Source organism: Sebastes umbrosus, chromosome 18 (genome assembly GCF_015220745.1).
Source record: "Sebastes umbrosus isolate fSebUmb1 chromosome 18, fSebUmb1.pri, whole genome shotgun sequence".
NCBI lineage: Eukaryota > Metazoa > Chordata > Actinopteri > Perciformes > Sebastidae > Sebastes > Sebastes umbrosus.
Window position 1 is genome coordinate 3,100,938 of NC_051286.1, and position 25,464 is coordinate 3,126,401.

The 25,464-nt window shown below is 41.0% G+C and overlaps 1 long non-coding RNA gene across 1 annotated transcript; it reads left to right on the plus strand.

Moving 5' to 3' along the window:
- Window positions 1-4,718: 4,718 nt before the first annotated feature.
- Window positions 4,719-23,617, plus strand: LOC119476567. Its single transcript, XR_005204040.1, has 3 exons — window positions 4,719-4,729; window positions 15,659-15,669; window positions 23,534-23,617. It is a non-coding gene; the product is annotated as an uncharacterized LOC119476567 (long non-coding RNA).
- Window positions 23,618-25,464: the final 1,847 nt, after the last annotated feature.

A 25,464-nucleotide genomic window follows, 5' to 3' on the forward strand; every position in this document is an offset into this window, starting at 1 on the left:
TTTAAAAAGAAGCTATTTAATAAACTTCATATTTCTCTTTGTGTCCTTTCAGCCTTTCAGCAGTCTGACCCTGAGTAACCCAAACATTTACCCACAATCCCCTCTGTGTCTCATTGATTTAGATTTCATTTTATCGGCTGGATCTCCTCCGTCGATCAGCTGAATATTTCTCCTCAATTAATAACCTGAAATAACCGATTCAGAGGATCAGTGACGTCTCCACCTTCTTCTTCTTCTTCTTCTTCTTCTTTTTCTTCAGAAATTAGTGATAAAATAATCAAGTAGTCATTGATCTGCTGCTCATTGATTTCCTTTAGTCTTCGCCTCCGTCTGCCGGTGTTCTCAGTCTTCCTCACCACTCAAGGTCAACTTTAATCAACCTCAGCCTCCCCCCGCTGAAATAGAGAACTGAATTAACCTCGTCTGCATCGAAGCCCTCCTCGTCCAGGATCCTCGTTCAGACCAATTTCAGGAAAAGTCAAATCAACATCGCTATAAGTCTCTTATCGCCTCTTACGGCGTAAACGGAGAAAGTAAAGGAAAGACGTAAAACATGAAGTAAAGGAGGCTAACATGAACAGGATCCACGTCCTGCTGAAGACAGAGTTCATGTGTCCCCATCCCCCCGTCCTCCAGGGTCAGCCACTCAACAGCGCTGAGCTTGGACCTGACCTTTGACCCCGCCTGTGCAGCCTCAGCAGCGAGGCGGACGTGTGTGTCAACCACTCAGACCAAATTATGGCAATTAGCCGCCCTGTGTGGGCCGACCCGGCTTCACTCCACCTCCATCAGTCTCCCTCCATCAGTCTCCCTCCGTCAGTCTCCCTCCGTCAGTCTGTCTCCATCAGTCTCCCTCCGTCAGTCTGTCTCCATCAGTCTGTCTCCATCAGTCTCCCTCTGTCAGTCTCTCTCCGTCAGTCTGTCTCCATCAGTCTCCCTCAATCAGTCTGTCTCCATCAGTCTCCATCTATCAGTCTGTCTCCATCAGTCTGTCTCCATCAGTCTCCCTCCATCAGTCTCCCTCCGTCAGTATGTCTCCATCAGTCTGTCTCCGTCAGTCTGTCTCCATCAGTCTGTCTCCATCAGTCAGTCTCCCTCCATCAGTCTCCATCAGTCTGTCTCCATCAGTCACCCTCCATCAGTGTCCCTCCATCAGTCTGTCTCCCTCCATCAGTCTGTCTCCATCATTCTGTCTCCGTCAGTTTGTCTCCATCAGTCTGTCTCCATCAGTCTCCCTCCATCAGTCTGTCTCCATCAGTCTGTCTCCATCAGTCTCCCTCCATCAGTCTCCCTCCATCAGTCTGTCTCCATCAGTCTGTCTCCATCAGTCTCCCTCCATCAGTCTCCCTCCATCAGTCTGTCTCCATCAGTCTCCCTCCATCAGTCTGTCTCCATCAGTCTGTCTCCATCAGTCTCCCTCCATCAGTCTCCCTCCATCAGTCTGTCTCCATCAGTCTGTCTCCATCAGTCTGTCTCCAGGTGTTTTAGAGTAGTTTAGAGAGGTGAAGTCCCGCCCCCTTCTGGTGGACTACCATGGGACCTTAAAGAATATATATATAGACCCTGACCCCCCCCGTAGTCTCTCTCAGACCCTGACCCACCCTCAGACTGTAGACCTGATATCTCTCTGTGGTTTCTGATCATCGACCGGCTCTCTGACGTTAATAAAGATGAAGCACGGAGAGGAAATTAAAGCTTCTAATGAGATCATATCCATCACGTTCTGCTCTTTGACCTATCGCACAACCCCCATCTCCTCCAAACACACACCAGTACGACCAGTACGACCAGTACGACCACTGCGACCCTCTTCTTCCTCTCTTCATATCTCTCTGGTTCTGAACTCCAAACATCAGTCAACGTGGTTCTGCTGGTTCTGTTGGTTCTGCTGGCTCCGTCAGACCGTGACCTTCAGGGAAGGAGGTTAAATAACGCTCCAAACATACGCTAAATTTTGGCGAGGAAAAACCGTAATGTCCATTTTCAAAGGGGTCCCTTGACCTCTGACCTCCAGATATGTGAATGTAAATGGGTTCTATGGGTACCCACGAGTCTCCCCTTTACAGACATGCCCACTTTATGATCATCACATGCAGTTTGGGGCAAGTCATAGTCAAGTCAGCACACTGACACACTGACAGCTGTTGTTGCCTGTTGGGCTGCAGTTTGCCATGTTATGATTTGAGCATATTGTTTTATGCTAAATGCAGTACCTGTGAGGGTTTCTGGACAATATCTGTCATTGTTTTGTGTTGTTAATTGATTTACAATAATAAATATATACATACATTTGCATAAAGCAGCATATTTGCCCACTCCCATGTTGATAAGAGTATTAAATACTTGACAAATCTCCCTTTAAGATACATTTTGAACAGATAACAAATGTGTGATTAAATTGAGATTAATCGCAATTAAATATTTTAATCGATTAACAGCCCTAGGTCAAATATGAAATGAAGACGAAGCTGCAGGTGTGTGTTTAACACGGTATCTGTGACATCATCCTGTATCAGTGTTTAACAGCAGGGGGCAGTAGAGACTCAGTCTGACTGTCAGACAGGAAGTTCATGTGCAGACGAGATGATCTGAGACTTTATGTAAATGAGGAGGAAGAGGAGGACGAGGAGGAGGAGGAGGAAGAGGAGGTGACAGCAGAGAGGAGAAAAGAGAAATAATAAAAATCTTTTAGACTTGATGGTGAACACAGTCAGCTGATCACTGTGAAACAAGAATCACTTAATAACTAATGATTAATTCACCCTCAACACACAACGTCATAAAAGCAAGACTTCCTGAAACCCTTTAAAACACAAAGCCCTTATTTATCAAATAAAGACGAGGACCTTCAGCTTAATTTATGCATGCATGTGATTATCATAAAGTGGGCATGTCTGTAAAGGGGAGACTCGTGGGTACCCATAGAACCCATTTACATTCACTGATCTGGAGGTCAGAGGTCAAGGGACCTCTTTCAAAATGGTCATGACCGTTTTTCCTTGCTAAAATTTAGCCCAACTTTGTAGCGTTATTTAACCTCCTTCCCGACATGGTTGTTACTCTGGAGACGTGGCTGTTCGCTGAGTATTGCTGAGTTTAACGATAATGTTATCAGTATATAATTATTAATTCAGGGTGCCTGCGGGAGATATTTAATTTTTGATTTCAGTCGTGTAAAAAGTTCCACAGTAGCTGCAACGGGTATCCGAGGTGTTTACCTTACCAACGCCTTGAAGAAGTGATGTCTTAACTACTACTACTACTACTACTGTTTATGTACACTGAAAAAACTACTTAGTTAGGTTTAGGAACTTGGTTTGGGTTAAAATACAACATGACGCAGCGTTAGTGTTAAAGAAAACACAACAGGAAGTGGTGTTAACGGTCAACGTTCCTCCCTCAGCTTGGTGTCGTTCACCATCTGTGATGAGGAGGACTTTGACCGCTGGGTGACGATGACCTCATAAATGCCAGCAGACTGTCCCCCGGCGGCGTCCCTCTGCCGAGGATATTACTCTGCCGAGGATATTACCCCGCCCGACGGGCAAACAGCGGCAGCACCTTGCATGCTTATTTCCCCCGAGACTCCTGAATCACGTTTCCAACGACCCTCGCTGGAGAGATCTGGTTGAACCGTGTCGGTGTGAACCCCCCTGAGAGAGAGAGAGAGAGAGACAGAGAGAGAGAGAGTCTGAGGGTTCAGACCTCCAGCCTGGCTGTGTGACAGAATAATGATGGAGGTGATGAGGATGGAGTCCTCCTCCTCCTACTCCTCCTCTTCCTCCTCTTCTTCCACCTCTCCTGATCCTCCACCTCCTCGTCCTCTTCCTCCTCTTCCTCCTCTTCTTCCACCTCTCCTTCTTCCTCTTTTTCCTCCTCTCCCTCCTCCTCCTTCCTCCACCTCCTCCTCTTCTTCTTCTTCCTCCTCTTCTTCCTCCTCCTCCTCCTCCTTAAAGTATTTTAACTACATTTACCTGATTACATACTTGTACCTCAGTCAGGTTTTGAATGCTGTACTTTTACTTGTAGTGAAGTATTTTTACAGCGTGTATTAGTACTTTTACTGCAATAAAGGATCAGAGTACTACTCGTCCAGAGACAGTGTGTTGTAGTGAAACAGAGTGTGTGTGTGTGTGTGTGTGTGTGTATGTGTGTGTGTGTCAGACGCCAGCAGGGAGCCGACCAATCAGCAGCCAGAATATCAGACAGTGGATCGGTATGCAGAACACACTCTCACCTCTCTCTCTCACCTCTCTCTCTCTCTCTCTTCAGTTTGTTTCCTCGTCACACTCGGCTGCTCACCGCTCGCTCGCCACTCGCTCGCCCAGGTCTGCAGAGTCTGGAGATGTAGAGAGAGAGAGAGAGAGAGAGAGAGAGAGAGAGAGAGAGAGAGAGAGAGAGAGGCAGCGGGTTCACAGGGATCGACATTTTTAAAAGAAGTGACGTTGGCGAGCATCGATTCAACGTTCAGTCCAGAGAGAAACCTCATAGCTCCGCTTTCATTTAGCACCATTACAGCCCATCTTTATGAAAGACCCAGAAGGTGGTTTAACAACACCACACAGTGGTTCTCAGCCCCATAGATGTGGGTCAATTGGGGCCTGCTACACCCACTGGTAGGTTGTATCATCTATTCACATGGTAGATCACTGAAAGAAGGAATAAAAGAACAGCGACCTCTAGAGACCGTAGTGATTATGGACGGTGTTAAACTCCGTATGGGCTGGAGGTCAGAGGCGATGGATGAAATTATTTTAAGCAAAAACATGATCTTTTCCCCTCAACTTAACTAAGTGGTTTTATTGCTTAAACCTAAAAACGCCTTTTTGTTTGTGTTCTAAATGTATAAAGAAAAGAATACATAAATAAATAAGGGGTGAAATGCAAAGGGAAAATCGTGTATAAATAAATAAATAAATGAATGGATGAATAAAAATAAATGCAAAAATGTATAAATAAGTAAAAGAATTATTGCAAAAATAAATATTTAAATAAAAATGTTTTTGCATAGTGAATAAATAAATAAAACATAATTACAAAATGAATATATAAATAAAAATAATTACAGAATGAATAAATAAATACAAAATAAATGCAAAAATTAATTAATAAATAAAAAATAAATGCAAAAAATTATTGAATAAATAAAAAAATAATTAAAAAATTAATAAATAAAAAAGAATTACAAAAATGAATAAATAAATAAAAATAATTGCAAAAATGAATAAATAAGTAAAAAAAATGAATAAATTTAAAATAAATGAATAAATTTAAAAATGTATAAAAATAAATAGAAGGGAACATTAAACAGGAGTAAATAAATAAGGGATTTTATACAAAGATATTTAAATATTTAAAATATTAGATATTTCAATTAATTAATGGCTACATTTATTTGTAATATTATTTTTGCTGCATTTAATGACATTTTATTTATTTATTTATTTATTTATTTATTGAGTCATTTAATTATTTATTTTTTACTTTTACTGGTTCTGTCATAGTTTCCAGGTAAATTTCACTTTTCCAGTAATTTAGCTCAACAATATGAATTCTAACTTTGTCACAGGACTCAAAAAGACAAAGAGGAAGTAGGTAGGAGGACTTACTGAAGGTGAAGGTCAGGAACAGGACGGAGGTCCAATCAAACAAATGATGTGACGGCTGGTATGAACACAGTGGAGGGTGATTGGGAGATGAGGAACAGGTGAGCAGGTGAGCAGGTGACTGGGATAGGTGTGGATGTCTGAGGCCACCTGGTGGATGGATGGAGAAGGACAGTGAAGGGACCCGACTGAGCGAGTAAAATAAACCTGAGGTGTCACGTTATCTTAGTTTAAAAGCTTCTATAAACTAAGATGAACTAGTGTTAGATGTTCACTTCTTGTTTCTGCTGAAAACAGTTAGATTAAAACATCAGCTACTGCAGGTTTAACGATCCAAAGATTTAAATTGTCACTTATTTTTATTGTATTTCACATTTCAAACCCTTAAAGAAAACAAAGGAACGTTGTTGGACTAATGAGAGTGTTGTGGGTGGAGCTGTGTATCCGTCCCACCCTGACTGGGCCACACAGCGACTCAGTCAACTTGCTTTTATTTTGAAATCCTCCAGACAGACAAACTAAACTGCTGTCAGGTTTTGAGCCTCCGTCGCTCCGTCTTCCTGCTCTCCAGCTTTGTTTTTCCTGCTCAGACTCCTCCGGTGGCCTTGAACCCCCCCCCCCACACACACACAACCCCTCCCCCCCCCCAACCCTCATTGACCTTTGACCCACACCAGTGCGAACCACACAGTAAAAACAAACCGAAATGTGATCTGTGTCCAGCAGAAGCAGAGCAGGAGGTTTCTGTGGTGGAAAGATGCAGAAGGGACTGGTGCTAAAACAAGTTTCAATGTTGAATATGTTGATGTGTTCTTTCTAGGGGCCGTCAGTCGATTAAAATATTCAATCGCGATTAATCGCAAATGAATCGAAAAATGTTGTATCTGTTCAAAATGAACCTTAAAGGGAGATTTGTCAAGTATCTAATCCTCTTATCAACATGGGAGTGGACAAATATGCTGCTTTATGCAAATGTATGTATATATTTATTATTGGAAATCAATTATCAACACAAAACAATGACAGATATTGATCCAGAAACCCTCACAGGTACTGCATTTAGCATAAAACAATATGCTCAAATCATAACATGGCAAACTGCAGCCCAACAGGCAACAACAGCTGTCAGTGTGTCAGTGTGCTGACTTGACTATGACTTGCCCCAAACTGCATGTGATTATCATAAAGTGGGCATGTCTGTAAAGGGGAGACTCGTGGGTATCCATAGAACCTATTTACATTCACACATCTGGCGGTCAGAGGTCAAGGGACCCCTAAAAAATGGCCATGACGGTTTTTCCTCACCAAAATTTAGCGTAAGTTTGGAGCTTTATTAATTGAAAACTTCAGATCTCTTCAGATACAAATTAGAAGGAAAAGAAAAACTGTAGGTGGGATTTGAACCCTCAACCTTCAGACTGAGGAGCAGTTTATCTACCAGCGGAGCTGTCAGGACTCTGAGAACTGAAGTGAGTCTCACACAGAAGAATCAGACAGTTTGACAGTTTGTCAGAGTGAAAATGTTGAAACCGACCCGGTAGATTTTACATGTAAAAAGTTACAAACAGTCCCTTTAAATGGCCGTTATCAGTAGTTGTCAGCCTCATAGATTTGGGTCAGTAGGGGCCTAATATGTTGTAAAAGTGACAGCAAAACTATAAAGCAACACGTTGGAGAACTGAATGAAACGTTACATATTGAACACAAACAAAAAGCTTCTTAAGGTTTAGGCAACAAAATCACTTAATTAAGTTAAAGGGAAAACATCATGTTTTGGCTTAAAATAAACTATGTTTGAACAGTGAAAGTTGAGGCTTGTGAACACAAAGACGACTACCTGCTCATGTCGTAATCACTACGGTCACTAGAGATCAGGGTCGTCTCCTTTTATATCTTCTTTCAGTGATCGACCATGTGGATCGATGATAAAAACCTACCAGTGGGTGTAGTAGGGCCCTACTGACCCACATCTATGAGGCTGATAACCACTGATAACGCACATTTAATAGCCTGACACAGTGTAAACATGTTCCAGACTCTACAGTTATAACACTAAATATAAAACTTTCAAACATACAAACTAACTAATGTGTTTATATTTGCTAGTTTGTTTTTTTCTGAACTCACACTTTCTTTAAATTCATCAATGAAAGAAGTTCAGTCCATACCATCGTCTCTCTTCACCGTAACCTCCAGTGTCTCTGTAATCTGGTCTGTCCCGGCATCCCGCCTCGGGCCTGTTTCCTTTCCAGCCGGTCCGTCACATCAGCGCTCTGCCTTCTCATCCAGGAGACAGAAGACATTTTGTTGGCTGTGAAACAGAATAAATTATATATTATTCATATCGGAGGAGCCTGGAGGAGCTCATTAAACTCAGCTTCTTATTAGACGAGTCTCCGCTCAGAGAGACGACTCGACGGAGTCGAGCTCAGTTCAGACTAACACTTCTCCAGTTATAATGTACGGAGGACGAAACACGTCTAATTACAATATTTAATGAATATATTAAAAAAAATACTGTAAATATATCAATTCAGGAAAATATTCAAAATTCTTACATTATTGTAATTTAAAGGATTACCCTTAAAAATTACAAGTAATTGACCATAATTTGAGATTACATTAATATTATGTTTTTAATGATAATTTATTGTATTTGTATAGATTTTAAATGTAATTTTACATTAAATGTGATTTAATATTTCACTGATTATTTACTGTTCATGATAATGAAAAAAAATGCATGTAAAATTACAGAAATCAGTCGTCATTCAAAGTGTTTTACTTAAAATTGCAAGTCATTAAGCATGTGGTTGAAAAATGGTAAAATACTCATCATTAAATGTAGCAAAAATTATATTAAAAAATGTATCTATAATTTATAAAATGTGACATGTGCAAAAATAAATAAATAAAAAATGAATGCAAATATAAAGAATTTTTTTTTTTAATTTAAAAATAAATAAATAAAAAAAGGAAAATTAAGCAGAAGAGTAAATAAATAAGGGAATTAATAAAAAAGATAAATAAATAAAGAAGCAAATTAAAACAGAAATATCAATTTATGTCACATTTAACCAATTAATTAATGCGTACATTTATTTTAAGTATAATTTTTAGTACATTTAATTACATATTTATTTATTTATTTATTTATTTATTTATTTATTTATTTATTTATTTATTTATTTATCTATTTATTTATTTATTGTTATTTATTTTTATTTATTTTTAATTTATTTATCGAGACATTTATTTTTTAAATTATTTTATTTTGGCAGGTTCCTCCATAAATTAATAGTATTTGCACAGACATAAAAGTAATTTACTGTAAATTACTGTATTATAATGCTATATTACTTTAATGATTTCTTTCTGCGAAGTATCAGGATTAAAATGAGTAAATAAATTAGTTAGTTATTTTTATAATAATAATACTTTCTGCATTGACAAAATGTATATTTCTTGAGCAGAATTGTCCCGTCTGATTAATGGCCGTGTAGATTAATGAAATAAACTGTGCAGATTTTTTCTCTTAACGTCGTGCAGAATTGTCATCATTTGTAATATTTTGAGAATATGTAGCAGTTTTACAACACAAGTTGCAATATTCATACGAGAGACCTTTTTCTCTTGAAAAATGTTTCAATTTGTATTCATGTCATGTGACTTTTTGCTGCAAAATTTTACAAGATTATTCAGTAATCTGATTATTTTTCGTTAAGAAAAAATACGTCATTATCACGACAACATTTTCTCTGCAGGATGAACTTCTATCAGTTTACATATTCATGTTTCTTATTGATGTATTTAGTTTGTTTTCTCTTATTTATCGGTTCATTCCTGTTTTATCCTCCGTTAACGTTCCTCAGGTGAGTTGATAATGACTCAGACTTTAAATTAAATAAAACATCGGACAGAGACGTTAGACGTTGGCTGAGGAGTCGAGGATCTTGCTGTCATGACGACATGAGATCCTGCGTTAGCTCGAGGAAACAGGAAGCTCTCCGGCAGCGGCGAGGAAACATCAAACGACGACCTGCCGGTGAACTTCGTTGAACTCCGTCGCCTCAGCAGGGGATCCGTTCCCGCCTAATTAAAATCGCCTCGACGAGCCGAGGCGCCCCGTGGCTGCAGAGTGTTTGAAGTGCTGCTGCTGTGATGAAGATGAAGACGGTGATGATGATGGAGGAGAGAGAGCTCCTAACGAGACATTCGGCTCTGTGATGACGTCAGTGAGGATGAATTAATGTGAAAATATTCGTTAGCGTAGAAATGATGACTCACAATCATCACACTCTCTGTTTAAAGTCACAATGAGCAGGATCTTCCTAAAAAACAAGTATCATCTGACACTAAAATAGTCCTCTCAATCATCACTAGAAGTGTGTGGTGGTGTCTGTATCTGCAGCCGTCTGGATTTGTCAACCGCTATAAAAACGTAGTGACCAGGTGTCAGATCGTAAGCACGCATCCGAGAGGAAGCTGTGAAAATGGCGAACACAACGCCGAAAAACGCAAATATAGCGAGCCAAGCTGCTCCTCTACACTGTTCGTAGCTATACCCATATCCAACATAATTGATTCGTAATCCACGTAATCGTGAACCAGGAAGTATAAAGAGCGTTAAACACAGCGTAGGGGGGAGGTCGGGGGTGGATGGGTGGAGGAGACCGCTGTTCATGTCCCGTGTGAAAGCAGAAGTTGATTTATTTATCACGTAACAGCCGGAGTCGCTGCCAGCCAGCCGGGTAGTAACGCTCACAGACCGCTATGAGCTGCTGGAGCTCTCTAGAGACCGGTCTGTAGACGAGGGACTTTTATTTCCTTGTTGACGGATAGTTTGTTTAAATATCACAACACAGATGTCCATTATAAATTAACAGGAACCTGTGTTTATCTGCCTTTTTGGAGTTGAAAAGCTCCACAATCGCCCGCTGGCGTAGCTCGCTGGAGAGCCGGCAACAGAGGCTAATGCAGTGAGCAGCATGCCGGCCGTACGGAGCCTCAGCTGCTGCTGACCGGTACGGATCAATGAGCTCATCAATACATCGGCTCAGTGTTGGTTCACAGTGTGACGGAGCGACTGAACCAGCGCCATCGATCACGTTCATCAGTAATTATTACCAACCTGGTTCTGATCCAAAACCAGAGAAACCAGTAATAATAAGATTCATCACTGATCTGAGACCAGAACTCAGATCGACTCTCATCAGAACCAAACTGCATGCGTCGGTCTCTGACCAATAAAAAGAAAATAACTGGAGGGATAACTTATCCTACTTTAAATAATTAGATTCATGAACACACATATTAATACGTTTAAGAGATTTAACGTCAAAAAAGAGTCAATAATGAATAATTTAATAGATATGGGAGTATAGATGTTTGAGGAATTTACAAACCTCTCCTGTATATATACAATCTATTCTCTAATATTCATCTCACCATATGCATATAGCTCTATGTACATAACCTCTCTGTGTATAGATATAACTCCACCTGTATGTATAATTTATTCTTTATAATACTCAACATAATATACAACATTATTTTGTACAATATTTCATCAGTATGCAACTTATACTTAACTCTTATCATCATCAGAATATAACATCTATCTATTGCATTAACTGCAACCTGTATATTTGTATATGTCTATTCATATACAGCATATATATCCTCATTTGTATAACTGTATTTCGTTGTACTTGTACTATGTGCAATGACAATAAATCTAATCTAATAAGTTGTTATTATTCCTCAAGTTGTATTTAAAATAATAATGAAATACATATTTTTTTGTGTCTTTATTTAACTTTATTAAATATTTATTGAGTTCCTCGTGTGGGAAGAGTTAAAGGTCCCATATTGTCAAAAGTAAGATTTTCATGTCTTTTATATTATAAAGCAGGTTTAAGTGATATATAAATACCGTGAAATTATCAAAGTGCTCAATTTACGGAGAAATACACACAGCCCGTATTCAGAAATTGTGCGTTTGAAACAAGCCGTCAGGATTTCTGTCCATTTGTGATGTCACAAATATACAATATTTATAGACCATTACACGGTTTTAAATGTAAACATTCTAAATGTGTCCCAGTTTATTTCCTGTTGCAGTGTATGTAAATAACATCAGCTGACAGGAAGTAAACATGGACCCAAACGGTTGCCAGGCAACGCAATTCTGTTGTAATTCCATTGAAATGCACTAAAACGGAGCGTTTCAGACAGAGGGTAAATACAGGTATATTCAAGCAGACAGTATGAGGAAAATAAAGTTGTTTTTTTTAACTTTACAGCATGTAAACATGTTCTAGTAGAAACACAAAATACAAGTATGAACCTGAAACTGAGCACGATATGGGACCTTTAAAGGTTCTTCCTGCTGGACATGTTACTTCCTGTGCTGTGTGACATCATCAGTGAGTCACTGATGATGTCAGCAGCTCAGTCACCTGATGAAGCTGCAGCTGTGTGTGTGTGTGTGTGTGTGTGTGTTCTGCAGTAGGTTTGTAGCTTCAGGCAGGTGAGTCACATCAGGAACACACCTGTAACAACGTCACCTTCACCTGCTCAGACGTGTCCAGACTCTCTGCTGGAGCAGCTCTCGGCTCTCTCTGACTCTACTGGTTCACATCCTCAGTTCTTTAGAACCGGTTTGGTTCAGTTAAACTGAACTGTGGTGGGTTTGGTTTGGTTCAGGCGGAGAGGAGGAACAGAGATGTTGGCATTGAAACCTGAAGACCTGAACTGAAGAAAGAAAACACAGATATTAAAAATAATTTCATTTTATTTTTTATTTTCTTGCATTCTGATGTGTTTTTCAGTGACACTCTTCTGATTTATTCCTCACATCACTCTTTTTTCAACTTCCTGCCACTATTTTTTAGGAGTTTGAGAGGAGGAAGCGCTCCATACTCGGTCCACTCACAGTCCAACCCGTTCTCACTCCCAACTCGTCAAATACCGCCGTTTGGTCAGCGCCCCTCGGCATCAGAAACCTCCTGGTTTTCTGGGAACATTTCTGATCTCACTGCAACACGGTGACACCAGAGCATGACATCATAGTATGACATCACAGATCAGCTGAGACACAGAGATGATGTAACAGGAAGTTGTTTAACACAACTCAGCTGTTGGATCATGACGTGATGATGAGAACACGGGTGTTAAAGTTTGAATGAATTATTTATTTAAATCCTCGTCCAGCTCTGCTGTTTGACGGCGCAGGTTTCCCAGAGGCCTCGGCAGCGCTCTGACTCCTCTGCGGAGGTAATGCATCAAAGCGACAGGCCAATCAGGAGCCGCGGCGCTCTTCATCCAGCACGATTAACTGTAATTAATGCGGTCGCTGTGTGAGGTGTGAAGCGTGCTGTGCCGCCTCGTTTATCTTCGTTATGTAACTGCAGGAGGAAGAAGAGGCAGTCAACCTTCAGCTCTGATAACACACTATCACGAGGTTGTTTTCTTCATCATGAAGACGAGTACAGAAACTCTGAAGCTTCACGTTAAATCTGAACCGTGTTGTTAAAGCTCCTTATTGATGTTCACTCTGACCCACAGACTACATGTTGTTTTATTATTTCCTTCAGATGGAAATATTCTACGTTTCTGTGGCTCAGAATTTCTCACATTTTTGAGAGATTTGGGAATTGTATGGAATTAATTCAAGATTTGCCCTGTTTTGGAAATGTCTAAACAAGTTGGTAAAATACCTGGATTAGTTAAATGAATCTCTTACTGGATCTTTCATTCACAACCTCTCTTAGTCTTTACAGACATATCAGGCTGCATTCACACCAGATCAGGCGTGTGGCGGCGGCGGTGTGGGGGAGTCACTTTAACGGCCCATTGACTGCAACCATTAACGTCTTTTGTTCCCTCATGGCTGGTTGTACAGCCCTGGATCGCCGGTTACGTGATTGTCCACCGCAGCGTGATGTTGGTTGTGTTTCTCCAAAAGTTGATTCTGTTTCTACTTGTCTGCCGCAGGCCGCTGCGTTTTTTTCAGCACCCCCTGCGGCCGTCGCAGCGGCAGACCAAACACAACACCCCCTTTTCCTTGTTTCTCGTTGTTGCGCCGCGCTGTTGCGCCGCACTGTTGCATGCGTTGTTGCGTTGCGTTGTTGCGTTGTTGCGTCAGGTTGTAGCATCATGCTGTTACGTTACGCTGTTGTGTCGCATTGTTGCGTCGCATTGTTGCATCGCACTGTTGCGTCGCAGTGTTGCGTCGCATTGTTACGTTACATTGTTACATTGTTACATTGTTACGTTACATTGTTATGTTGTTACGTTGTTACGTTACGTTGTTACGTTACGTTGTTACGTTACGTTGTTACGTTACGTTGTTACGTTACGTTACACTACGTTACATTACATATTTCAGTTACGTTACATTGCGTTGTTACGTTACGTTGTTACATTACGTTATTTTGTTAGGTTACATTATGTTACATTAAGTTGTTATGTTGTGTTATGTTGTTAAGTTACGTTACATTATAACGTTACATTGTTACTTTGTTAGGTTGTTACATTGTCATGTTGTTACATTGTTACATTGTTACATTGTTACATTGTTACGTTGTTACGTTATTATGTTGTAACGTTGTAACATTGTTACGTTTTTTCCATTGTTATTTGAACACAAACCACAATCTTTTTCTAACCAAGTGGTTTTGTTGCCTAAACCAAACACAGGACTTTCACTTTAGTTAAATAATGTAACAAATGTACTGACCGAACCAGTTTGTGTTTCGTTTTTGTTTTGTTAAACATGTGTTTTAAACTGTTTACAACTGCGAACGTTTCGCTCGTTATATGAGTTATATGGGAACGTAATTTTATAGGAGACAGGGTTGGGAGAAGAAGCCAAAAAAAGATCTAGAATCTGAACGTGAATGAATTTAAACTGCAGATATTATTAGTTTTCCTCAGCAGTGTAATCAGCTTCAGCACCACTAGTGAAATGTACCCTGGGAGTCGTAGTTGACTTCTCTCCTTCAGTTTTTATGTCCACAGGCTTCTTCTACCGTCGACTTTTTAATCAAATAATCATATTTTCTAACACAGTTGTTCACGTTTTGTTCTGATTTCTAATAAAGAAGTTTTTAATGGAGTGAGACAGTAAAACTCTTTTAAATGACCCAGGTTACAGTCTGGTTGTGTCCTCAGCACTGAGGCCTGATGGGAGATATTTTCTGTCGACCATATGTCTGAACGTCGCTGTCGTTGAGCTTTACGACGTGCTGATAAACTCACATTAACAGACTCTGAAGGTCTCCGGTATAAAACTCATATTCAGCCGGTACGACGCAGACAGCTGCTGTGATGACAGATATATGATGGCTGTAATAAAAGTGGAAAATGCCAGATTAAGTGATATTTTATATGATGTCGTTAATTTAAAAAAGGTCAGAGGAAAAGTTATTTATTTCAGTGCAGTTCGAGGAGGCAGTTACAGAGAGAGATCTTCATATCGTCACGGTAAAACCTCTTTTCACGCTTTGAGTTCAACATAAATATTACAAGAAATGTACGTTTTATTTTAATACTAATATTACTGACACAAAGTACTGTTTACTGTGTCAGTGAAACAGTAAAACGACTAAAACATGAGATAATGAAACCAAGAGAATAGATGAAAATAAAAATAAAAACAATTAACAAAATAGATAAGAGGGAATTAAATCATAAATACAATAAAATAAACATTTAGGTCACACTTTTTACATTTATTCCTGATGGTCAGCAGACATCAGTCTAACGATGTGATTGGCTCGTTTTAAACTCTCTAACAGAGTCTTTCCAGATGGGAAATGATAATTGAGACGCGACCTCGGCTCCCATGGTGCACCTGTGCAGCCCTTAGATCAACATGCAGATGCCCCGAGAGGTGCATCTGAAGAGGCCGGGGTCACCCAGGAGGTCAAAGGTCAGGACGACAACAACAAGCAGCCGTCCTGAGAGGTCGACGTTTCCTCTGAGATAATTTTAGTTTGAGTTTGACCTTTATCACAGACACCAAACTAAATACTAAACACCTCCAGACTGGAAAAATGTTCCTTTGTTTTAGCTCAAGCTAACATGGTGATGTAATCATGACGGTGTTGACACTAAAATGGCCTACAGAACTTAAAAATAGAGTCGGGGTGCAGTGAGCTTCAAGTACCAGCGGGTTGATTTTTATGGAAATAAAGCAAAACTAACGACTGGAAGGAAGGAAATCACTCTAAAAGCATATGGAAGGTTTATTAAGATAAATGTGATTCATATTAAAGGGGCTAAAACATAAAAGGCAACAGTGTGGTCCTTTAAATATGTGGCAACACCTGACCTTAAGTCAGCAGGGTGCAGCGAGATGCCGGCCAGAGACAGGAAGTGACACGTCAGGACTGAGATCGATACCTGTCCGTCTGTCCTCTGTCTGGTCTCAGGTTTGACGTGGTCTCACCTTCCTCTCTTCAGGTCTGCAGCTCGGCAGCAAAATCAATCAGGTTCATCTCAGGTCTCTGCGGCCCGACGGGTCGATCGGACGGTGAAATGATCTCTGATCACGTCATCGTCGGACACAGGAGCTCTGAGTGAACTGACGACATTAACAGAATTATTCTCAGATCTTTTTAGAGTAATTTAACTGCAGTTAGTTTGTATGAACTCAGAATGTGACGGTGGACGGTGAATAAATCGATAGGAGTCAATAGTTCCAGTGCTGCAGACAGCAGGGATGAATAAACAGGAACAGAGCGCCGGATTGTTAATGAAGAAAACAACAACAGCTCCTTCAGATCAATGAGACGGTTTACACCAGATACTGAAGAGACATAACTTTTAAAAACCTGCCAGAGACTCTTCTGGAAGAACTGTGAGGAAACTCAATCCTGACAAAGGTCACAGGTTCAATTCCATTAACGTGTCTGTTAGCAGGTACAGTCTGAAGGCCTCAGTCTGCTTGTCAGATTGTGGTGTGAACTAGTTTGATTAAAGGATACTGAGACTGTTATCCTGCCATACAAGAAAAGCAAGACACTAAACTCTAACTGTTGTTAAAGGGGAAATATCGTGATTATATCCAGGTTCAAATTTGTATTTAGGGTTCCTACTTGAACAGGGGTCAGCAACCTGCGGCTCCGGAGATTCATGCGGCTCTTCAACTCCTCTCCAGTGGCTCCCTGTGAATTTATAAAAATGGAAATGAATAACTGTTTTTTTGTTTTCATTTTTTATTTATTATTGTTGTAGGTCTATGGTACGATGGAGTATTAGGGCCACATTGAGGAAAAAAAATAAATCTGAGACCTGAAAAAAAGGTTGTAATATTATGAGAATAAAGTCATAATATTATAAAGTATTGATTTTACGTGTTATTTTCTTTTTTCTCGTAAAGTTATGACTTTATTCTGGAAATTTTAGATGTTTTTTCCCTCAATGTGGCCCTAACAATCTGTAGTACATTGTCTCTTTGGTCCTCACTGCATTAGTCTTATATACTATATACTTAGACTATAAACTGTGTTACCTTCATCACAATGATCACATGTTTTGTGGCTCCAGACAGATTTTTTTTTGACTAAAATGGCTCTTTTGGTGGTAAAGGTTGCTGACTCCTGATACAGAACATGTTTACATGCTTTAATGCTCAAAACACACATTATTGTTCTCATCATGTCTGCCTGAATATACCTGTAGAAGCCCAGTCTGCTCTGATTGGTCAGTGTTTTCTGGTCTTCTGCAGTGACGCCGTTCTCTCGGCGTCACTGCAGACGGGGACTCACTGTGTCAACTACATAGAGTTTAGCGTCACTTCTGGTTGCAAAAAAAAAACAAGAGGGCGACAGCGGAAATGCCGAAATCGAGGCTTCAAAACAGTATCGTCCACAAACCAATGGGTGACATCACGGTGACTACGTCCACTTCTAATATACAGTCTGTGGCTGAACCTAACCAAGTAGTTTTGTTGCCTCAACCTAAATCGTTTCCGTGGTAGCAGAAAGCAACACATTCTCACTCCCAACTCATCAAATACCGCCGCTTGGTCAGTGCCCCTCGTGCCCCCCTCATTGACTAGCGACACATGTGACTCACAGTACTGACGATTCAAACAACTCACGTGACTAAAGGGACTAACGATACCGACGAGTCACGGGACTAAAGACTGACTGGACAAAATTAGCCAACGTTACTTTTAGTTTCACGGGACACGGACAGCGGCCTCCTGGTTGAAAGTCTTGTGTTTGTTTGACCCGTCCACCACCCCTCCCTCCCTCCCTCCATCCCTCCCATCCTGAACGGACTCTCACGCTATTAATACCACGTCACTTGCTTTGACCGTCGAATAACGTAGCGGCTGGGTTTACATTGGAGTTCGGTTCTTCACATACTGTTGCTAAAGAGCGCCTCCGTGCGTCGTTCTCCGATACCCAATCGTCGGTATTTGACTAGGTGGGAGTGGGAACGGGTTGGTAACAGAAGCTTCTGATTACTGATATCTCAACCTCCTCTCAGATATGAACTCGTCCCCTCAGAGTGTGATGGTGTCATTCAGCTGACGGCGGTTTGACGGCGGAGCAGATGGAACAGATTGTGAAAAAGCTGCAGGTCGTACGCGGCGTAGTTAAACCTCCCATCAGTGAGTGTGAGGACAGATGTTGGTGATGTTCTGTCCATCCGCTTCATCCATTATCACTGAAACGGCCTGTTTCAACCTGCTGTTTGGAAGACGTCCAACACTCTGCAGCTCTTTCACCGTCATTATCAGCTGAGGCCAGAACACTCCTCTAAAACTTGTCATGTCTTGTCTGTTGTGTCCAATAAAAACATGAGACAGCAACAAATATTAGATTTACACTCTGAGACCAAAGTTTATCTTCCAAAAGTGGCTCTATCTTCTGTTTTAAAGACATCAGAGCCAGCTGAGATCACAAACAGAGTTTAAATCTCAAAACAAAATTTGGTAAAAGTTATGGAATGATACTCAGGAGTCTGGGATACTCGTCTACCCCGAGTTTACATACTGAAGTCAGCTCCTAAAGTATCCTTCAGAAGAAACCTTCTGGTCATTTGGAGCGTTCTTGTCGAGACAATCGTCAGCTTAAGCTCCGATATTTTGATGGTTCTAAAGATGATCTTTCCAGATGTTCCTGTGGTGTGACGTATGTTAAGAGATGTTTTTTACATCCCCCGATCGGCTCTGAAGTCAATCCTGATCGCTCCGATCTCAAATCGTAAATATGACGCAGTCACGTGGGAAAGAACGACAGCCAATAGAGAACCAAGCTGACTGAAGGAAGGATGGACAACCACCGTCGTCATGGCGGCCGCGGCTAATGCACGAGCTAATGCTAAACGTGAAGCATAAAGGAGGAACAACTTGGGTTTATTTAACGTGTCTCCAAAAAAATATCACTCATTCTTCCTGTTCGTTGTCCATCGTGTTTGTTTACACTAAAGACACGTTTGATCGCCAGATATTTTGCGAGATTTCAGTTTTTTTTTAGTGGGGACTCTTGTTGTTGATGAATGAATCTGTTAGCATGTGGTGTGCTGTTGCTCTCCACACACTAGAGGAACAAAACTGTTAAATTTAACACAACATGTTGTTATGTGTCGGCTCTCTCACATTTTACACATCTGTTAAGATCTGAAAAATCTTTAAGTGTTGGTCAGACTTAACTGCAAAGAGCCAGAGTGTGTTCCAATCCACGTACTTCCAGAAGTACACTTCAATGTAGTGCACTTTGTGCACTCTGTATTCACTTGAGTAGTGCGTAAATTTCAACGGGGTAGGATCGTCTCAAATCGAATACTCTGCGGCGCACTGACCGGAAATGACGATCGCAACATTTGACCGCGGCTCACTACCCGCCAAAATATCTTCTGAAAAAAAATGAAAGCAGAGTGGAAATTACGTTTCCAACGTCGTCGCCTACGATGTGTCCTATGTTGGCTGTAAATGCACCGGTATGTTTACGTATTGTATTGTTTTATTCTGTTATCTACGTATGTTTGAATAGTGGTCGTGGCTCCGCCCCTTCCGCTACGTAGCCAAGATGGCGACAATTGAGTTTGGAAAGTGTCCATGGTTCCACACTCAACGATTTGACCACTTTCAGTACAACATCCGGGTACTTTGAGTGCACTGCATTTTGCCGTACTTCCCAGTGTGAACGCACTTATGCACTCAAAATAGTAAGTGTACTTCAGGAAGTACGTGGATTGGAACACACTCCCAGTCTGTCTGTGGTCTGTTGTGTTTTTTCCTGCCACATCACCTGACCTCCCCGCCCATCTGCTCACCTGTTCCCACTCTCCCTCATCAGCCCAGCAGTATATAAACCGCCCCATTTCCACAGATTGTCTATTGTCCTCATGCCTCATGCTTTCCAGCTGTTCTACCAGCCTGCCGATCACACTTCTGCCCTTCAGCCGACCCTTTTCTCTTAGTTTACCTGTTTTTAATCTGCCAGCCTGGTTTTAGGCAGGAAGCAGAGACAGAATATTAACTCACAATAATATAACAGAAACTCTATTTGAGTGAACGCTGGCTGTGATGGATCATCTCTCTGCAGCAGGTTTCATCCTCTGAAGTGAAAGTCATGTTTGAGTGGATGAAACCAGTCCGATGAGGGTGTACTGCGGTGATTCTGTGTGCTTTTAATGACATCACTTCCTGGGCTCCAGCCAGCAGCCCCCCCCCTTCCTTCCTGACATCAGCGTTCATTTTCTGAGGCGATGACCCGCTCTAACGGGGGCGGAGTCGGCTGGTTGAGCTCCCTCTAAATCATCGTTCACGCCTCATCAGGAGCTCCTCCCACCGCTTCGCTCCATTTCACCAGACGTCCAATCAGAGAGACTTTTACCCTTCAGCCGACGCTCTGGTTTCAGAGTAAAGTCTGAGTTTCTAGAGAGAGTCAGGAGGATGTAAAACCTCCTCTGGTTGGACGTCCTTGACTTTGTGAACAGCTGGAACAGTTGGACATGAGTTGTGTCAGAATGACCTCATTCTATAATAAAAATGTCACACAAGGAAACACACTATTTGAAATGTAGGAGCTGCTCGCTTGCTAAGAAGTGAAAGTCAATTCTTCGTTCCATCGCAACATCAGCGTCCAGCAGCAGAGCTACGCTTCCGCCATTTTGGACTGAAAGCGACTACCTGACGTCAGTAAAACGTCCTCCTACAAAGAGCCGTACAAAAGTAGGAGAGGAGCATAAAGTGAGCGATGGACATAAATGGAAGTTAGAAAACTGCTCTGTAACTGTCCGTATTATAATAATCGTATCATGGAGACGTGAAGTGAATCTGTGTCTCACATGCTGATTATATTCACATGATCAAAGAGACGGTTCTCTTCCTGTCTCCATGAACAGCATCGACACAGAGAGTCTCACTGTGGGACTGAATATCTAAAGATTCTAATATATATAGCTTATAGTTTATACTAATATATAAGCTGCTGTTTATTAAAGAAGAGAAGAAGAAGCTGTTTACTCAACTGGAAACTCATTAAATAAATAAATGAATAATGTCAGTCTGATATGAATCAGTGGAGTGATGAGATCACAGCGCTGCAGGCCGAGTGCCGCCCGCTGGGTGAGTCATCGTCCTATCAGCAGGACGGCTCGGACGGTGACATCATCACCATCATCCTCCAGGAAGCAGAGATGATGTCACCTCTGGTTGTGCTGATTTAAACAGGAGGAACTGGATGATATTATATTGTATTATATTTCATATATTATATTTTTATAGTGATGATGGAAGCGTTACCGAATGACTCCCGAATAATTAATCTGTGTGTTCTCCTGCTTCTTTTCACTGGACTCCTGGTGAAAGTCTGGTGTGTTTTTACCTCTACGCAGCTTTCGCCGCTCTCTATACTTCCTGGTTCAAAGTTACGTGGATTACATACAAATTGATTTCGTGCTGACCAAAAAAAAAATGTAATTCATGTGTATGTACACGAATCAATACATTACATTTTGTGACTATTTCACCAACTGCTGTGAAAATTATCACAAATAGTGTGAATAAACTTTACTATTTATTTCATGAACATAAATATATATATATATTTATATAGAAGCAGTGGCAGCATAAATGAGGCTAACTCATTACAGCGCTGGTGTTTCAAACACAACACACCAACATGTGTGAAATGATATTCAGTCTTGTTTTCTGTCTCTTTTCTCCGGCTGTTTGCAGAGCGAAGCCTCCTCTCCTCTTTCTCATGCTAATCTCCGTATTGAAGCTCCCTGCAGCTGCCTGCTGCTTTATCAGCGCTCCTCCACACCTCCTCTCAGATGAATCTCTTCTGTTTGTCGGCAGCCGTCGGCCCCATAATCAGGTTAAAGAGCCCGGGACCTCTTGGGGCCCCCTGAGGGACCCTGAGTCCGACCCTGCTGCTGCCGTCGGGAGGAAGATCAAGACCCAGAATACGATTTCACAGCCTCAAACACTCGTTCCTTCACTTCTTTCTTTTCCTCCTTCACTTCCATATCGTTCCTGCTTCTGTTACTGTTTCGTACCGTCCATCCTTCCAGTCCAGTCGCACTGCAGTTCACGAAACAGTCACGAAATGTAATGTATTGATTCGCGTTCATAGACATGAATTTCGCTTTTTTTTTCGTGATGGTCAGCACGACATCAATTCGTATATAATCCACGTAATCATGAACCAGGAAGTATAAAGAGCGGCGAAAAGAGGCATCGAACGAATACGGCTCTTTGATAAACTTTGTGATATTAGCTAGCTTGCTAATCAGGTTGTTCTCATCCACTGTTCGAAGTTATACCAACGAAAAGTAACGCACAGTAATTCGCACCTGGCGCTCTGTCGGACTCGGATGACGTCCTCAGGGCCGAGCGCGGGCCGATAGCTGTAGTATATAGCAGGTGCAGCTGAGTACTGGATAACTGAAGTCGGGCCACGTTGGGCCTGAAGTATGTGGCCCACATCTGGAAATCAAAGACTCGAACCAATAGCAAATGTTCACAACATGTCCCCAACTTCCAGTCAGCAAGGAGCGCCCGGTCATTGCCGCTTCATTTCCGGTTAATTTCACGGTACACGGAGAAAACACCAGCTTCTGTAAAGATTTCAATTTAACGTTATGTTAGTTTTTTTTTATACATAATTATTTCAGTATCGTCCCAAAGGTAGTAAATGATTTTAACGTTATGTGCCACGTTGCTTTCTATCAAATACTCTGTCAAATGTTGCTTATACCCAAACCACCATTTCTAAACCTAAGGAAGTTGTTTCCTGTGAAGACAGAAGTCTATTTTGAAAACACTGTATGCATGTAACGAGCGGAAATTGGCACGTGCTGCTGGACTTTCATAGGAAAACACACAAAAAATGAGGAATACCTTTTAGTAAGATATAATAAGAACCGCGTATTAATGCCACAATAATGCCCAAGTTGATTTCCGCGTGTCATTTGTACGCCATGTATCCTGTACTGACTGCAATGTAAACACATCAGCGTAAAAATGCTACATTAAGAGTTAGTGACGTAGTATAAAGACTGAGAAAGACCACTTACAGTGGGCGGGTCCAGCAAACAGCGGACTTTTAACCAGGAGACCGTTGTTGACTGGTGTTTTGTTTTATAAGTTACACTAGTGACGTTTCGTCTGGTTTGTTTTTTTTAGGTTTTTGGCATCTTTTCCGTAGATTACGTATTTATTTTAAGACCAACCATGAAGTTTTCCCTGACCCTAACTAAGTGGTTTTCTTGCCTGAACCTAACTGCCGACGTTTGAGTGGCGTACAAATGACGCGCAGAACGCTAAAATGCGTACTCATGACACGCGTACTGTGTCGTTTTTTGTTATTTATGAGACCGGGTTGAATTTACAGTTAGGAGTATAAACTGCTCCACAACAGAGACATAGTTTGCATTATGCGATCAGCTAACAGATGACACAGTCTCACAGCAGGTTGTGAAATAGTCACGAAAATGTAATCCATTTGATTCGTGTACGTAGACACAAATTTCGCCTTTTTTGTAAACACGTGCCAATTTTCGCTCCAGTCTTTTCAAAATAAAACTACTTAGTTAAGGTTAGGAATAGATCGACTTTATTAGGCTTAGACAACAAACTACTTAGATAGCTTTAGAAAAAGATTGCGGTTTGGGTTAAAATATTACCGGAAATGCTCTAACTAAAGTAAAGAAGTTACGTGACAAATAAATCAAATTTGACATGTGGTTTCATACGGGACAGTGGTCTCCTGGTGAAAGTCTGGTGTTTTTTGACCCACCCATCGACCACGACATCCTCCCTACACGTGCGTTCTTTATAATTCCTGGTTCACATTTACGTGGATTACATACGAATTGATGTTGTGCTGACCATCACGAAAACAAATGTTTTAAATCGTGTCTATGTACACGAATGAATACATTCAATTTCGTAACTATTTCACAAACTGCTGTGCGACTGGGATGGACAGTGAGCAAGCACCCGCATGTTCTAACCTGGCAGCTACAGTACCAACTATAGAAGTCACATTGTTACCCAGATTGGACCACCAACTTGCAGATGAACTTCGCTCATTTAACTGGGTCTTTAACTCAGTTTAGTTTTAACTTTTAGTTTCAAGAAAATAAATAGAGGAACTAGATGACATCATTGCAAGTCCAAATATTTTTTCCCTTTGAATTTAGCTGCTATTGTAAATTTTTAAAAACCTTTTGTTTTCCTACACGGATCTCCAGCTCCATGAAAAACATTTATCTTCAGAACATAAGGAGCTGATCGTCAAACAAAGCTCTTAAACTTTATCATTCACCTTTTGTATTTACTGAACAGCGTCTCTGATGAACGACGAGCCACATTAGCGCCAAACGCTTGGCTGCACTCTGCTGTACAAAGCCCCCCCCCCCTCTCCATTATGAATGACTCTGTGAATGTGTAATTACACCAAACCGAGGCTGAGGGGCTGTGAGCGAACAAACACCAGACCAGCAGACAGCAGTATGTCACACATGTTATTATTTTACAATTAGTCGATTCATTTTTTATTGGTGCAGGGAGAGTGTTTAATAATGAGGAGGGGGAGATAATGAACACAACGCTTCTCCTGAATAGACTCTTAATTAACTCAATGAGAATCATTAACACGTTCATTCAGGGTCCACATGTGTGTTTGTGAGATAAAGAAGCTGAATAGTCACCTCAATAACACTGAATTAAACTGAATTATTTATTTACATCGTTGCATGTCGAGCTACTGAACTCAGTGTCCCGTCAATAATACCACCATGATGACATTTAGTCGAATAAAGCTACATATTTGTCGGTGGAAAACACCCAAAAGAAGTCCAAATTATCACAGTTTTCACCAAATTAAGTAACCTGAAAATAACCGACCCTTCAGCACAAGGTGGACTCAGTTTTAGAGGCAAATCTAACTCTGTTCAACATTTCAGATTCAACATTGTTAACATAATTATTTCATGTGTTAATATATATTTTTCTTATTAAAGCTAGAGTGAAGATACTCGCATCATATGAAACTAGAAAAACCTAAAGAATCCATCGGTACCAACCATGTCATACTAGCTTGTCGGGAAGGAGGTTAAATAACGCTCCAAACTTACGCAAAATTTTGGCGAGAAAAAACTGTCATGTCCGTTTTCAAAGGGGTCCCTTGACCTCTGACCTCCAGATCAGTGAATGTAAATGGGTTCTATGGGTACCCACGAGTCTCCCCTTTACAGACATGCCCACTTTATGATAATCACATGCAGTTTGGGAGCAAGTCATAGTCAAGTCAGCACACTGACACACTGACAGCTGTTGTTGCCTGTTGGGCTGCAGTTTGCCATGTTATGATTTGAGCAT